The sequence below is a fragment of the Caretta caretta genome, chromosome 1 (assembly GCF_965140235.1).
Source record: "Caretta caretta isolate rCarCar2 chromosome 1, rCarCar1.hap1, whole genome shotgun sequence".
NCBI lineage: Eukaryota > Metazoa > Chordata > Testudines > Cheloniidae > Caretta > Caretta caretta.
In genome coordinates this window covers 184,648,056-184,666,215 of record NC_134206.1, presented here as the reverse complement: position 1 = coordinate 184,666,215, position 18,160 = coordinate 184,648,056, and the positions used below count along the sequence as shown (strand labels likewise).

Here is an 18,160-nt window from a genome sequence, read left to right as displayed (position 1 = left end):
TTTGCTGGAGACCTAGAAATTGCTAACAGTATGAAACAAGGTAGGCCTTGTCAGAATAGTAACACTTAAATATCAGCTAACCAGGAAAACACATTCCTGACCAGAGAGGATGGTGCAAGAACATAGAGACATCCTAAGTAACTATGTAAACACATTCCGGAAAGGACGGTACAAGACAAAACAGACATCTCACAAAGTTAAGGATAGAGTAACGGGACAATGGAGGAGGATGTATTGTCCGAACTATGAGATATAAGGTGGTAACAACATCTGGAATGTGATATATAATTTGTTTATATCAATGTATAAAAGAAGAAGCCAGTGGAAAGATATCTTTGTACTGCCTGGGAGACATCGTATTATGTTGATTGAGCTGGTACCTTGTCGCAGGATGCCACCATGCCTCAGTGGGTCATAGCTGAGAATGCCACATTCAGGGCAGACTGCAAGAAATAGAGCAAGCAATCCCCCAAAACTGGTGGTATACTCTATCATTAAGTTATAGCATGCCAGTAACAAAAGCGAACTTCTGTTAACTGGTTAACAAGAAGTCAAAATGCAGTCTCTTCAGGCATTCCAGCCCTTGGCTCAGCACTCAGCCACTGGACTTTATGATGAGTGGTTACTGAAAACCAACGTCATCCGATATAAGGTCCTTCCAATACCAAGGGATCAGCCACTTAGCCAGATCAATATGTAATTAGGATCTTACCCAATAATCATGTTGATGCCAATCCTTTAGTAACCAAAATTTAAAGAGTTAGTAATATTAAAAAAAGAAAGAAAAGAAGGGAGCTATTGAATGCTTTAGGAATCATACATACAAGCGATTGCAAAGTACTGATATACATAACCAATATTCATACTTCAGACAAAAAGATGATACATGCATATAAACAGGATAATCATACTTAACAAATCATAACTTTTCCATTGACACCTTCCATGACATACTTTGTACAAGCCTTATGGTATTTGTATAACAATGGCAATATCAATTATATAAACGGTCATCTTTAATCATATAGCATCACACAGCATACATGTGTTAGTGTACCTGAAACTTCTAGGGGCACTAGGACTAGATCTGGTCATGGGGCAGAAACTTGCCAAACTACAGAGTATTAATTGACTTATACAATTAATCAATGTAACTAATATACAATCAACAGACCAAGCAACAGTCCTGGCCAAGGGTCTCTGCTCTATTATCCAAACTCTGTATTATCTGAATCCCTTCCTTAACACCCAGCATAAGATACCTGGGGAAAAAGGAAGAGATTCGGATAATGTGGAGGTTTGGATCATATGGTTTTGGATAAATGGTATACTGTACTGCCTTTTTCCCAGCCTTTGTCTATTTTGTCTGTAAACTCTGTAGGACAGGGATTGTCTTTTACCACGTGTAGGTACAATGTGTGGTACTATGTGTTGTGTGTGTAGGACAGTATCTCTGGGATGGGGCCTTTACATGTTACTGTTACACAAACAACAACAACTACTCTTGCAAGAATGAAATGAACTCATCCTGCTAGGTAGGAAATTTCTTGCAGGCATTTTTTACGCTCTAGGAGTGGAGATGGAATAGTTAAGGGCTGAATTTTATATAACCGTAAGTTTGCCTTGTTTGCATATATGGTTATAATTTCCCTTCTCTTCAGCATGCAATACACATGTTAAATGACACAACTGGCACGATAGGATATTCAGAACAGGGCAAAGACCCAAAGTCAAAGTTTACTGCTTCTCCTTTAACACATCCTATGAATTGCAAACATTTCAAGAGAAAACTTCTCTGTATCGACACATAATAGAGTTTACTGTATGGCGTTGCTGTGCATGCATAGTAGATGAGTCAACAGAAAGGGCTATTATAGCCACAAGGCTCTAGGGAGAAATTATACTCTTCCAAAATTATACTCATCTCAAAGTGACTGGGCCAAAATGAACTGTAATGGCTATGAAAAAGGCAAGTAGAATAAAAATTAATATTGGGTGCACAACATTGATTAAGAAAAAAAACAAAGAAAATTGCAAATTATGTTAAACTTCAGCTTCTTTCCTTTGTATCTCCCTTTGGAATCAATGGGAGTCATGGTGATAAAAATCCCTCACAATTCTTAAGGGTGGTTGTGTGGGGGTGGGAAGTGCTCATTATAGAACCAACTCTGCTGCCATTGGACAACTCTTAAAGGGCAATAACAGATAAGGATCTGATCATGAACTTCTTACTCACTTGAGCAGCAACAATACATTCACTGGAACTACTTGAGTCAGTAAACAATGCAGGATTGGGATTAATTTTTGTTCGGCCGCCCTTAGGCTCCAATACAGCAAATCATTTCAGCTTGTGCTTAATTTTAAGCAAGTGAGTAGTCCCAGTGAATGAATTGCTGAATTGGGCCTCAAAAGTAGGATGATATAAATACCTGCTACTCAAGCTACATCTGCATTTTTCTCAAGTTAATAAAGATTGTTAAAATAACTTGAGAATTACATGAGACATTGGTTTATTTATCCCTAAATTCGCACAATAAATAATAAAACAATGAGAATATGCATTTCAGAATATGGGTCTCCTCATTACTACCATGGAATCTCTTTTGATACATTTTAAAATAACTGCAGGTAAATATCAACACCTATATTCTCTTTCACACAGAGAAGTAACATCTGTTACTTCACATGTGAGAAAAGTTATAGCTCAGTCCTGGATTTCTCTTTCTTGAGAAAAAGAAAGATAATTACACTTCATGGGTGAGATATTTGATTTATTCTACAGAGATTCGTTTCATTTCATTGTAAATTAAACTGCTTAATTCAACATTTTCAGTATCTGCTATTTGAGGGGACATCTGGGAGGGCCCAGTGAGAGTTGCCAAAGCAGATAGACAGAACCTTCAGTGAATTACACACATTAAATGCAGTGTTTATAATTATTTTCATAGGGTGAGCTGTCACTCTGATATCATTTGATCCCTTCTTCTCTTTCTGTTCTCTCCTTTCTATCAGCAAGCATGCTACAGGCATGCAATTTCCTAGATATTATTTTGCAAGAATCTCTCTCTTTGCTGAGTCTTTGAATCTTTGTATTTTTGTTATAAAAAAAATGAAGGGACAATGTAATCAAAGCAAATATATGGAAGCAGAATAATCATCTATAACTTTACAATTTTGATTTTTACATTTTAATATAAAAATAATAATGATTTTTCCTATTGCAGAAGTGATATTTTGGCCTAAATTGCATATGACAGCTGAACATCCACTAGAATCTCCCAAGGTGTATGACAGCTGAGTTACGTATTGGCCAAATATGATGGAATTAAGTGTCACTTTACATTACTTTAAATAAAACTGATGAATAGATTAAATTTAAAAATAAAAAAAAACTATTAAAATAACGGAGAAGTTCCAATTTAAACTGACAAAGGAAAGAAAATATAAAGTTAAGGCTGTCACTCTTGTATTAGCTCACCTCCTCTGTTCTTAGATATTGCAACATAAATATGAGGGAATCACAGCAGCTTTAAAATGTTATTTATTTTGACAATCTCTCATGTACTTCTCAAGTTATTTTAACTCTTTATTAACTTGAGAGGAATGCAGATTTAGGTTTATTTAGATTTTTCCCCCATTTAAGTTTATGCAAACTCATTCCATAAAGTTAAAAGCCTCAAATGTGGCCATATTACACTACTTCTCTAAAACCAGAATTCTTAAGAGAACCCATCCTGCATAACCATTAATGTGGTTCCCCATTGTAGCCCCCATCACAACTTCCCCATATCTCCTATTTAATCCGCTCAACCATGAAAAGCCTAGGTGAACAGGTGAGTCTTGCATACAGTCTGAAGGTCACCAAATCAGGCTCTGGATTTCCAAGGATAGAATCGGATTCCACAGTAAAGGAGCCCTCACTGAAAGCACCCTGGCATCAGTCCCTTGATTAATAAATAGAATTTCTATTCTGAGCACCTTGGATAACTGCAGACACGACATTTAGGCCCAGTTTTTTTTCAAGGTTTTTAAGTGTCGCCCCCATTCAATGTTACAATGCCAAGTTCCTTTAAGAGCGTAAGTCCCACTGACTTTCAATGAGACTTAGATATTTAAGTGCCTAAATCAGCTCTAAAAATGACACTGAGGCACCACAACACTGAATGGAGCAACGTCTAAATACCTTCAAAAAATCTGGGCCTTAGAGTTGACTGGAATACTCATCTTAAAGAGGATACATGATAGAAACATTCAAAATAATAAATGGCACTACGAGCATAAATCAGGCACTACCTAATTACCTTTTCTTATAATACAAGAACAAGGAGTCATTCAAGGAAAATGAAGAGCAAAATTTTAAAATGGTTAAAGGAAATATGTTCTTCTCCCAATTAACCTGTGGGACTTATTGCCACAAGGTAAAGAGCTTGAGGCCAAGATCTTGCCATGATTAAATTTTAAAAAATGGACAGTTGTAGCGATAACATCTAGAGTTAAAACAGTAAAGGAGTAAATTAAAAAAACAAAAACAAGCAAACCCAGCAGGAATTTTAGAACAATATAAACTCTCATGCTTCAGGAGTCACAAGCAAACAGTTACGTAATCAGAATTTAAAAGATTTTTTGGTGTGGGTGGGTTATTTCATAACATATTGCAAGGCTTCTTGTAACTTCCTCTGAAGCACATGATCTGGCTACTAGGAGATACAGGCTATTGGACAACATTAATAACTAATCTGATATATTGTGGCAAGTCCTAGGTTCCTAATTACATTCTTATCATATTTTATATATATATATATATATATAAAGTCCATCTTTCAAATAAAGAGAATCCAAATAATTTAAAGCTTTATAGGTCAAAACCAACATCTTGAACTTCATCTGGAACTCAGCTGGTAATCAGTGCACAGCATGGAGTACAAAGGTAATGTGCTGTCTATATGAAACACAGGCCATACTATACCCAGACCTAAGACCAAACAAACTGAGGTAACAGAGTACCTAAAGATTCCAGAGTCAAGATTTTCTTTTCAATTATTTTGGAATAAATTAAGAACAATTTCATTGGCGTCAATCAAGTTACACTGGTTTAAAACTTCTTAGAGACAAGAATTGGGCCCTCAATACTGATATGGTTGCTTGCCATAATCTTCTCAATGATTGTCCACAACAAAGGGGATTCAAAAGGCAGTAATAGTTGAACAGTCTGTATGTGAAAGGATGGCTTTTTGAGCAAGAATTTAATGATAAAAAAAGATAAAAACACCTTGTCCCTTTCAAAGAAGATTTGACAGTCTTCTTTAACAATGGCCCCCAACACTTCCCCATTGGCTTCTGTTACCCAGGAAGCATATGGATTGAATCCATAGATAGCAGGTCATATATCCCATAGCACCTCAAAGATTTACTGAGCAATACAAGCCAAAATTGAAGCAAAGAAAACTCATTCCCCCACATCAGAGGCACAATGTTCACTCAGGAGACCAATGATCTTATTCACAAAGTACTTTAAAAAGTCATCAGTGTTGAAAACACTCAACTATGTTGGATAAAAAGGAACAGATTAATCAGGTTAACTACTGGGAACATTTCTGTTAATTTATATTTCACAGGTTGTATGCTGGGGACAAAGATTTTTTCCCCACAGTTTCTGCTCAACATCTAAACACCTCCGTATGCCTCAACCTGATTGAGTGTAACACTGCTTCCACCAGTGTTCTAGCCATCTTTCTTCCTTCTTCATAAATTGCAGGTAATCTAACAACCTCAGCAATATGTGAGGAAAAAAGGAGGATGTTTGTGTTTTGGAGGCACAGTATTGACTACAAAGGATATCAAAACACCCTAGAGCATGAACAGGAATGCTCTCTTGGAGAATTCTAAAATCTCTCAAAATTGAAAAAAATAGAAAGGAGCATAAACTTTGGCAAGTGCAAGAACATAATTAGGCAGGCCAAAAATGAATTTGAAGAGCAAATACCAAAAGACACACAAACTAAGAGGAAAGAAAAGAACATCAGAAGAAGGAAGCTGCCAAATAATCAGTGGGTCATTGGACAACTGAGGTGCTAAAGGAACTACCAAGGAAGAGGAGGAAATTGTGGAGAAGCTAAATGAATTCTTTATATCAGTCTTCACTGTAGAGGATGTGAGGGAGATTCCCACACCTAAGCCATTCTTTTTAGATGAGAAATCTGAGGAACTGTCTCAGATACAGGTATCAATAAAGATGGTTTTGAAACAAATTGATAAATTAAACAGTAATAAGTCACCAGGACCAGAAGGTGTACACCCAAGGTTTCGTAAGGAAATCAAATATGAAATTGCAGAACTATTAACTGTGGTATGCAATCTATTGCTTAAATCAGCCTTTGCACAAGACAACTGGAGGATAGTTCATGTAATGCTGATTTTTTTAAAAAAGGCTCCAGAGACAAGTCTGGCAATTATAGGCCTGTAAGCCTAATTTCAGGCAAATTGGTTGAAACTGTACTAAAGAACAGAATTATCAGACACATAGATGAATATGATATGTTGGGGAAGAATCAACATGGCTTTTGTAATGGGAAATCATGCCTCACTAATTTAGTAGAATTCTTCAAGAAGGTCAAACAGGTGGACAAGGGTGATCCAGTTGATATACTGTACTTGGACTTTCAGAAAGCCTTGAACACCAAAGCCTCATAAGCAAAGTAAGCTGTCATCGGATAAGGAGGACGTTTTTTTTCCCCCACTAATCAAAAATAGGAAACAAAGGGAAGGAATAAATGGTCAGTTTTCACAGTGGCAAGAGGTAAATAATGGGTTCCTCCAAGGATCTATACTGGGATCAACGTTGTTCAACATATTCATAAATGATCTGGAAAAAAGGGCAAACAGCGAGGTGGTAAAGTTTGCAGACAACACAAAATTACTCAAGATAGTTAATGGAGACAAGGTGGGAGAGGTAATATCTTTTATTGGACTAACTTCTGTTGGTACAAGAGACAACCTTTGAGCCACACAACTTCTTCTTCAAGTCTGGGAAAGGTACTCCAAGCACCATAGATAAATTCTAGGTGGAACAGATTGTTTGGCTTAAGTAATTAGCACATATTTTAAAGGAACATTCAAAGTAGAATGGCCCACTAACACCTCTGCAGTCATAGGGCAAAAAGGGGGTTAGAAGTGTTATATATTTTTGTAATGAGACGTAGATCCAGTGTATCTGTTCAGTCCATGATTTTTAGTGTCTGCAAATTCATAACTCTGTGAGACACTAAAAATCAACTATTTTATGTTAATCATTCCGTTCCATCTTTCATTTAGCTGTCATGTTCAGCATACCTTTTCCAGACCTGAAGAAGAGCTCTGTTTGGCTTGAAAGCTTGTCTCTCTCACTATCAGAAGTTGGTCCAATAAATCAGTGGTCTCCAAAGTTGGGGGTGCGCAAGACCATCCCTGGGGGTGCACGGCAGGAGGAGCGCCACCGGCACGGCAGCAGCAGCACTCCCAGACCTTTGATTCTTCGGCAGCACGCCGGCAGCAGCTCGGCTCTCCCCACTCCGTCTTTGGTGGCATGGCGACAGCAGCTCTTCCTTTTTTTTTTTGCGTCTCCCCAGAGCTGGCCCTGGGGGCGCGCGATCCAAAACGTTTGGAGACCACTGCAAGAAATGATATAACCTCATCCACCTTGTCTCTCTGGGCAACAAAATGGCAGATGAAATTCCATGTTGACAAATCCAAAGTAATGCACATTAGAAAACATAATGCCAATTATACATACAAAACGATGGGGTCTAAATTAGCTTTTACCACTCAAGAAAGAGACCTTGGTGTCATATCGGATAGTTCTCTGAAAACATCTGCTCAATGTGCAGCGGCAGTCAAAAAAGCTAATAGAATGTTAGGAACCATTAGGAAAATGACAGATAATAAGACAGAAAATATCATAATGACACCATATAAATCCATGGTATTCAAAGACACTGAATACTGCATGCAGTTCTGATGGTCCCATCTTAAAAAAAATGTATTAGAATTGGGAAAAAAAACCCACAGAAGGGCAACAAAAATTATTAGATGAATGCAACAGTTCCATACAAGGAGAAATTTAAAAAAGACTGGGTCTGTTCAGCTTAGAAAAGAGATTTTATTATTTAGCGTGTGCATAGTTGTCTAGCCAAGTGATGGTATTTTCAGTGGCATGATGCAGTTCTTCTAGGCCACCTCTGAAGTTCGTCAGCAGGCGTTCATCGACAATGTGTGCCAGCATTTGCACAGTGCCACAGCTGCATAAAGGACTGTTACAAAAGCCCCTGCAATACTGGTTAGCTGCACAGAGACCGTACCCAATCCGAAACCTGTTCAACAGGGACCATTCACGATGGGGCAGGTCAAACCAAGGCGAGCAGATTGTGGGGTCGGCAATGGGGGACTGGTTGGGGATTATAACAGATATTCGTTCCTCTCACCAGAGTATTTCCGCCCTTACATCCTGGCGTGGCAGATGAGACCATAATGGGCAATGTGATGGCAAACATGCAGCTGCTGGTTTGAAAGGTCATTGTGCAGCAGCAGGCTTGGGTTGGAGCGTACTTTCTCCAGTAACTTGCCTGTGGCAACCTCTCGTCTGATATGAGGAGGAGCAATATTGCTCAGAACCAGAAGCCATGGGAGTGGGGTCGGGCACAGGGTGCCAGAGATGCGCATGGCGGCATGTTACTGCTTATCCACCAGTTTGGTGTGTGATGATTGACTCCAAACTGGTGCGCAGGACTCCGCCACCAAATACTTGGTGGCAAGAGCTAATGTCCACAGAGTTGGAGCATGGGCACCCCACGATGAACCTGCCAGTTTGCTAAGAAGATTGTTACATATCTTAACTTTAGCTGCTGTCTTCTTCAGGTGGGCATGGTAACTCAGTGTGTGGTCTAAGGTCACACCTAGATAGACCGGTTCTACTTCATGCTTTACCTTCTGACCATTCTGATAAACATTCAGTTCTTGGGTTGCGCTGGCATGATGAAGATGGAACAAACTGGAGACTGTTTTTATGACGCTTGGCTGAAGGCACCAAGTCTTGCAGAAAAAGAGATGACTCTGTGTGGATATGATAGAGGTCTACAAAATCATGAATGATGTGGACAAAGTGAATAAGGAAGTGTTATTTACTACTTCACATTACACATGAACCAGGGAACACCCAATGAAATTAATAGGCAGAAGGCTTAAAACGAATATAAGGAAGTACTTCTTCACAAAATGAACAGCCAACCTGTAGAACTCATTGCCATGGGATGTTGTGAAGGCCAAAATACAACTGGAATAAAAAAAGAATAAGATAAGTTCATGGAGGATAAGTCCATCAATGGCTGTTTTCCAAGATGGTCTGGGATACAACCCCATGCTCTGCTTGTCCCTATGCCTCCAACTGCCAGAAAGTACAATACAATATTGAGAAGCCACCTGAAGTGGAGCCAAATGCAAACAGCATAATCCTAGGTCTTCCCTGTATCTTCTCTCAGTTCATATTGTGCAGTTCATAAAGGACATTAAGACTTATAATGAGCCTATCTGCATAACAACAGGTCTAGGTGAACGTGTCTCATGCAGTCAGGTCTTAGTAAAGTCAGAGGACACATATTTAAATAAATAATGGATGGAAAGTGTTTTATTAGCCACTGACTTTCAATTCAACAGCTGGTCAACTGTCACGATGGAATTACTACACGATCTGGAATTATCTGAGTGGGTCACCTCAAATGATCTATTCCAGATATGTGAGTAAACACCCACATGGATTTTAGATTGAGCTAAAATAAAATGTACTAGATATCTTACACATGCTCACTTGTTAGAGACATCAGTTAAGAATCCCTCACGTGTCCTTTACGGAGAGTGACCTGAAAAGTCAGTCAGCATTTGCCAACATTTCAATTGGCCTGCTAAACCCAGGGTTGTGAGTTCAATCCTTGACGGGGCCATTTATGGATCTGGGGCAAACACTGGGGACTGGTTCTGCTTTGAGCAGGGGGTTGGACTAGATGACCTCCTGAGGTCCCTTCCAACCCTAATATTCTATGACAAATGTCAGAGGAAACAAGACTGTTCACCAAGTGAAAAAGCTTTTCATGTGAGCTTAGTTGAGCCCTACAGTACATGGCTGTATTGATCTGCCTCATAATTCGTAAACAAGAACTTAAAACGTTTACATGCTGGTGTAGATGGGACGAGCTGGCTGGCAATCAGCACAGGTATCAGAGTATAAGCAAAACTTTGAATTCCAACAGCTTTTCTTGTCTGTGTGGAAAATAGATGGGCAAATCAAAATCTGTCTATCTGTGGTAGATGTTTATGAATAATAATTGACAAATTTATATAATATTTATAATATTTAAATTTAAGTTTAAGTTTATGAAAGGTACAAGGGAAAGTGTTTTAAATGTATCAAAATCTATACTGCATATTTCAGCCTGAAAACTAGTTTTATAGATGATGTAAATACTTTAAAAAAGGGAGCTTATAACAGACCGATATCTAGAGTAGGCTACCAATTATTTTCATGATCAAGAAAAGTGAACCCGAATGAACTCTTTCCATATATTCAAACAGATGGAGATAATTCAGCACTCTAAAACAAATTAAACACATTTTTTTCTTATTAGTATGCAAAAATTGCAGCTGTAAGTTTATGTAGAATTTCATTTCCTAGTTTGAAGTATGTAATGTACTTTTATTTTTCTAGACTAAAATAAGTATCAACATTGCAAAGTACATCAGAATTCCTTTTGTACTTCCATACCTCCACAGTTTGTTTACTTCCCATCTTGTTGTTTACAGTACATGAAAAAGGCGAGTTAGGTGTTGCATTTAAGGCTGACATCTTGTCAGATGTAAGTTGCATGCCAGCCAGTACCTGCTTTTAGATTGTATGATGCATCATGCTTCAAATACAGACAAAAAGCTGCCTGAAGAAATACCAGATTAGATAACCCAGCATTCACTTTCAGAGTCACAGGCAGTAGGTGGATACTAGTAATAAGAAAGAATTGATTTTCATAGACAGAAAGACAATTCATTGAAAGAACACCTCCTCAGATTTTCTGAAGAGAGGAAAATGAATATGTGATACTACAATATTGTAAAAATGGACCTCTGCCCATCATGAACTCCAAAGTCCATTTACTGTTCCCTGGCATTGATAAGGCAGAGTGTACACCAAAATCCATTCAAAGGCATTTGCGAGTAATAAATATATCAGGAATATAAAGTATGTTCTATTTATAATTTGTGGGGTAGAAATCTATCAGGAATCTATTTTCCTCTTCTAAATAGTTTTTGTTGCTTTTAAACAATAGATTGGTTAACATTCTGATTTTTTTTAAATCTTGTCACCATATTTTTACACATTATTATTTATTGATTATATGCTAACATCTTGATTTTACATAGGCATAAAAACATTAAAATGTGCAAGATTTTTTTTAAATAAACACTAGGGCATATCCTGCTTCACTGAATTAAATAGGAATTGGACTGAGCATACTTACTCCAGCCCTTTGTTGTTCTGGAACATACAATATAAAATCTCCTGTACAAGAATATTAACATGGTCCTACTCTTCCTCTTGAGCATCCTGCTGCTCTCATAAACAAATCCTGACCCTGGATACACACCCTTATACGGCATGCAAGTGCTTAAATATTTAAAGCTTTCTTATATGTTTCCAAATTCCAGATTCTGCCTGACACTTTCATAGGTATGAGGGGGCAGGTGCGGTAAAATTATAGCCCATATGCTCCAGGGAGCACAATAGCTGCAACATCCCTTATCCCCTAGAGGCTCCCAGCACTCCAAAAGGAGGTGGAAGAGGCAGGAACATGGCTGCTTCCCTCTCATGCAAGCTACACTCCACAAGATGGGTATAATAACAGGCACACAAAAGACGCATACGTGGAAGCTTTGGGAGGCATTGACATCCCAGTGCTCTCCCTGGGACTGATAACTAAATAAGAACTAGATTGTTCCATATATTTACAGCAACTCTCATATCACTGTAAAGAATGTTATACCTTAGTATTAAAAATCACTAATGCTTTGCTTTTAAATGCTTCATTAAACTAAATTATTTTAAGAATAATACACAGAACAATATGCAAAAATAATGTAAATTCCAGCATAAGAGGATTGCTGGAGCGCGCCTGAGCCATACTGGTGTGTAGGCACAGCACTTTACATTGCTTTAGTAATGGGGGAACAGTCCCTAGTGGCCCACAACAGGAGATCCAAGTAAATCCCCATCAGCACTCTTAATGAGAGTGGCTGGAAGCGGCGGCGGCTAGTACATCCCTCGGCCCGCGCTGCTTCCAGCGGCTCCCATAGGCCTGGAGCAGCGAACCGCGGACACTGGAAGCTGCGATCGGCCGAACCTGCGGACGCGGCGGGTAAACAAACTGGCCCGGCGCGGCAGGGGCTTTCCCTGCACAAGCGGCGGAACAAGTCTGGGAACTACTCATGTAAAGCATTACCAAAACGTACAGGAAAATGAAACCAAACAACCAAGCAACCCAGCTTCTTCTCTCTCCTGCTCATTCACATTATTGCCTTCATTTGTGCGGCTTGTTTTCCTTCCTTATGTTTGTATGTGGCACTGTAGTTCATGACATGACATCAGTTTAGCTGCTCAGCATTTTGAAACAGAACTTCGGAACCTTTATTAATTTTTTGCTAACATGGAAATCTGTTTGTCAGATAAAGTTAGGTTGTAAAACAATTGGGGCTTTAAGTAACACTTACCCTTCCCAAGACTAGCTTTCCTGTTTCTGTTTTCCATACTGTAGATAATATTACATTTTTCTGGCTCTCAATTCTGAATAAATCACACATTAGATGGGATATTTAACTAAAAACACAGCTTGTAAGAGCCTCTCTTTAAATTCTGGACAACTGTTTACATTTTGACAAATGTTCAATGAGCTGCAGTAGATCGATTAAATCTTTTTAGTCTTCTTCATTGGTCATACAGTAGCTTTGCTTTGGCTTTCCCCAGAAGAGGCAGATATACACAGATAATTGATCTGGCAGCTGGTCTCCCTGTTGGCAGCACATTGTAGAGGCATTTTATCATCAGACTAGCTAAGTATACTTAACTTTTACACAAGAAATAAAAATACCCCTCCAGGAATAAAGTTAATTTAATATTATTTTATTCAAGAAAAGTGTTGCCATAGTGAAAGTTAATTATATAGAAAAACATCAAAATCTATATTTGAAGTTTAGACCTCTATTTTCTCAAACTACGATTTAAACACCTCTGGTGCTTTAGTACTATTTACATATAGCACAGTGTGCAAATCTTAATTTCAGCCATGATCCTTCAATTGACTGCATGTGGATATAGGAATGCGCTTGCATGCAGACAGTGACAGGATTGAGGCTTTTTTACTTAATAACATAAGAATGGTCCGACCCAGTATGGACAATGGTCTGTCTAGCCCAGTATCCTGTCTTCTGACGATGACCAGTGCCAGATGATTCAGAGGGAAACAACAAAAGAGGGCAATTATCGAGTGATCTATTCCCCGTCATCCAGTCCCACTTTCTGACAGTCAGATTTTAGGGACACCAAGAGCATGGGTTTGTGCCCTTAATAATCACTGGACTTATCCTCCATGAAATTACCTAGCTGTAGCTCACGAAAGCTTATGCTCAAATAAATGTGTTAGTCTCTAAGGTGCCACAAGTACTCCTTTTCTTTTTGTGAATACAGACTAACACAGCTGCTACTCTGAAACCTAATTCTTTTTAGAATCCAGTTATTCTTTTTGCCTTCAAAGCATCCCCTGGGAAGAAGTTCCAAGACTGACTACATTGCGTGAAGTAGTACATCCTTATGTTTGTTTTAAACTGTCTGCCTATCAATTTCAGGGTGACCACTGGGTTTTATGTTATGTGAATAGGTAAAGAACACTTCCCTGTTCACTTTCTCCACTCCATTTATAATTGTATAGGCCGCTATCATATCCCCCTTAGTCATCTCTTTTCTAAGCTGAACAGTCCCAATCTTTTTAACCTCTCCTCACATGGAAGCTGTTCTATACCCCAATCACTACCTTCTGTATATTTTTTCCAGTTTTAATGTATCTTTTTTTGAGATGTGGCAATCAGAATTGATTGCAATATTCAAGGCATAGGCATACCATGGATTTATATAGAGGCATTATGATATTTTCTGTCTATCTGTCCCTTTCCTAATGGTTCTAACACATTAGGCTTCGGCAGCACATACACTAAAATTGGAATGATACAGAGAAGATTAGTGTGGACCCTACGCAAGGATGACAAGCAAATTCGTGAAGCATTCCATATTTTTTTGGGTTGGACTAGATGACCTCCTGAGGTCCCTTCCAAAGTGGATATTCTATGATATTCTATGATTGTTTGCATTTTTAACTGCCACTGTATACCGAAGAGAGATTTTCAGAGCGCTATCTGCAGTGACTAAGATCTCTTTCTTGAGTGGTAACAGCTTACTTGAGATTAATATATTTATAAACTACTAAACTAATTTCATGCCTAAGTAAAGCTTTTCATATGGGAAATAAACTGAATATTTGTATCACAATCACCTTTTGAGGTACCCATAACATTGTATGTATAGTTGATACGATTTTTCCAATGTGCATTACTTTGGGCTTATCAACACTGAATTTCATCTGCCATTTTGTTGTCTACTCACACAGTATTGCGAGATCCTTTGTAACTCTTCAGAGTCAGCTTTGGACTTAACTATCCCCTAAATTATCTCGAAACCTTGTCACCTCACTGTTCACCCCCTGTCCAGATCTATGAATATGTTGTACAGCATGAGTGCCGGTACAGATCCAATTTACTTCTTTCCAGTGCAAAAAACTGATCCTTTATTCTACCCTTTGTTTCCTATCTTTTAATCAGTGACTAATCCATGAGAGGACCTTCCTTCTTATCCCATGACTGCTTACTTTGCATAATAGCCTTTGATGTGGGATCTTGTCAAAGACTCTCTGAAAGTCCAAGTATACTATATCCACTGGATCACCCTTGTTCATATGTTTGTTGACTCCTGCAGAAGAATTCTAGTAGATTGGTGAGACATGATTTCCCTTTACAAAAGCCATACTGACTCCTCCCCAACATATTGTGTTCATCTATACATCTGGTAATTATGTTCTTTACTACAGTTTCATCCAGTTTGTCCAGTACTGAAGTTTGGCTTAGTGGTCTATAATTGCCATGATTGTCTCTGGAGCCCTTTTTAAAGATTACATTAGCTATCCTCCAGTTTATCTCATATAGAGGCTGATTTAAGTGATAGATTTGCAATTTCATATGCAAATTCCTTCAGACATCATGGGTGAATATCATCTTGTCCTGGTGACTTATTACATTATATTAGCATTCATTTAGCTTCTCCGCAACAAACTTGTCTTCCTTGAGTGCTATTTTAGCATCATGATTGTCCAGTGGCCCCACTTATAGTTTAGCAGGCTTCCCACTTCTGATGTACATATTTAGGTTTTTTTTGTCTTTTGGTAGTTGCTCTTCAACTTCTTTTTTATACTTTCTAATTATACTTTCACATTTGATTTGCCAGAGAAAGGAGCATAAACTATTTTCCTCAGTAGGATCTGACTCCAATTTTTAAAGGACATCTTTTTGCCTTTAACTATCTTTTACTCTGCAGCTAGCTATAATGGCTTTTTTGGGAGGGGCCCTCTATTTTTATTTGGGATACATATTTAGTTTGAGCCACTATTATGGTGTTTTTAAGTAGTTTCCATGCTGCTTGCAGGCATTTCACTTGAGACTGTTCCTTTCAATCTCCATTTAAATAACTTCCTCATTTTTGGGTAGTTCCTCTTTTTGAAGTTAAATGCTACTGTGGTGGGTTTCTCTGGTATTTTCCCCCCCTAGAAGGATGTTTAAATTTAATTACATTATGGTTGCTATTACCAAGCAGTTCAGACCCGATCCTTTGTTTCATTTAAGATTAAATCAAGAATTGCCTCTCCTCTTGTGAATTCCAGGACTAGCTGCTCCAAAAGCTTACTTAAGATTAATATATTTATAAACTCCTAAACTAATTTCACGCCTAAGTAAAGCTTTTCATATGGGAAATAAACTGAATATTTGTATCACAATCACTTTTTGAGGTACTACATCCACAGCAGTTAATGGTTCATGTAGCAGCTATAAACAGGTTGAATTTAAAGGAGCTTGTCTTTAGGTTAGATATGTTTTGTTCTACTTTATTTTGATGCTTGTGATAATGTCAGTTTGATAACTGTGGAGACCAAAGTCTTATGTTCACTTAAGGGGTACAGCAAAGGCAGTGGTGTAACAGGCTTCTCCAGCAACATGCTTCAAATGTGACCCAAAGGACCATCTACAAAGGAGAGAAGATTTATTCTCACCATGGTTATTCCATCCTTACCCTCTCTGCTAAGGCTCCAAACAAAGGTACTAGTTAATACAAAATGAGCCAGTGTTGGTGCTGGGATGTGAATGCCTCTCCACAAGGAACTGGACAGAGATTAATAACTCATTTCACAGTGGCCACAAAAAAAGCATCACATGGATTCAATACTGGCCAGGACTAGATTGGTTCTCAAATACAGTGATAGTGTACATGCATATATGTAGCTCAGATTATGTTGGATAAGAAAATATCAATAATGAATTGGAAATAGAATATCTGGAGCATCTTTTAAGTCATTATACTAGTGTTTGAATTCTTCAGATGAAGCTTCATTTTATTATGTGAAATTATATTCTGATAAAATGCAGACATTTTATTATGTAGAGACTACAGTCTGCATGATGTAACTTCATATTTGTTACATGTAAGCAAAGTCAGAGTTCTATGGAAATAATATACATAACAATATGGTTAAATTCCACTCAAATACATTATCCCTCACTTTACCTATTCAATATTCGAGTACAGTGCATTTTTCCCCCATAGGAATTCTTTGTACTCCTTCTGGTCTAGTCTAACTGTGACATTGATTTAAACTTTTAATGACCATTAATGCTTGTGGGAAATATTCCAGAAAATTTGTCTCAGGCCAATTAAACTGATATTTAAAGGCACATCACTTCATTATTGTCTGAAACAATTTTCTTAGTTGGCCTCCCTTATATTCACTTTTGTTTTGCCTCCAGTTTTTTGTTTTTTATTTTTTTTAAATAGAGTTTATTGTCCTCTCTGGCTTCACAGTAACTATCATATTCCTATCATCCTCTTCTGCTATTTGCATCTGTGACCACTTCCCCACATACTCGAATAGGTCAAAAGGGCATGCAAGCAGATGACTCTGAAGTTGAAGCCAGTAGCACACTCTCTGGGAGTTCTTTACTCCTGAGGGATCATGACCATCCAAACTGGAAGGTGAGACCCCCCTCCTACAAAGAATATCCATTTTCTTGCTACTAGTTGAGCAAAATAATGAGCCCAATAAGAATGCAGGTCTCTTACTTACCTTGCAGCAATATGTGAGGCAACCAGACTAGCTGGGTAACTTTGGGAGTATTTGTATTTATGTGTTACATAATTTATTAAAATTCACTGTTTTATTCAACCACACTTGTAGAATTAATAAAACATACTTATGAAAGATCTGCAAAAGTGTTTTTTTATTTTTTGTTAACCCATTCTATTATAAAGAGCAAAAGATGTCATGCTAGAATAAAATGCAGATCTTTTAACGATAATGCACAGAAGGTACTGAATGTATAGAAACAGACCAAACTAAGGAGAAGTCGGTCTTAAAATAAACCTCAAAAATGTAGCTTGCACTTGTAAAACACCTTTGAGGCACATCATGAAGTGAATGACTTTTCCAATTACACCTGAAAGCACTAAATATCCGCTGGCTATTTTTCACCTTTGATTCATTCAGAAAAGACCATGATAAATTATAAAAAGGTACAAGAGTAAAAAGTGGGTGCAAAATTACCAAACAACACTCACACAAGGATGAAAAAGCTTTCAAAAAAATCTCTAGTTCTTAGTTTTGATATGCGTTCTGCTATATCTTTGCTTTGATGTAACCAATTTAAAAACTACTATCACCCTGACTTATCATACATATCTACTAATTATTGGCACATCCCATTTTAATGAATCAAGGGTTTA

At 37.9% G+C, this 18,160-nt stretch overlaps 1 protein-coding gene and 1 non-coding gene across 4 annotated transcripts in view; one reads left to right on the top strand and one right to left on the bottom strand.

The window, feature by feature from the left end:
* The window catches only part of CADM2 (cell adhesion molecule 2), a 1,057,057-nt gene that overhangs the window by 421,148 nt on the left and 617,749 nt on the right, over positions 1–18,160 (bottom strand). The window lies entirely within an intron of this gene.
* Positions 14,254–14,356, top strand: LOC125630740 (U6 spliceosomal RNA). The gene has a single exon (XR_012666658.1). It is a non-coding gene; the product is annotated as a U6 spliceosomal RNA (small nuclear RNA).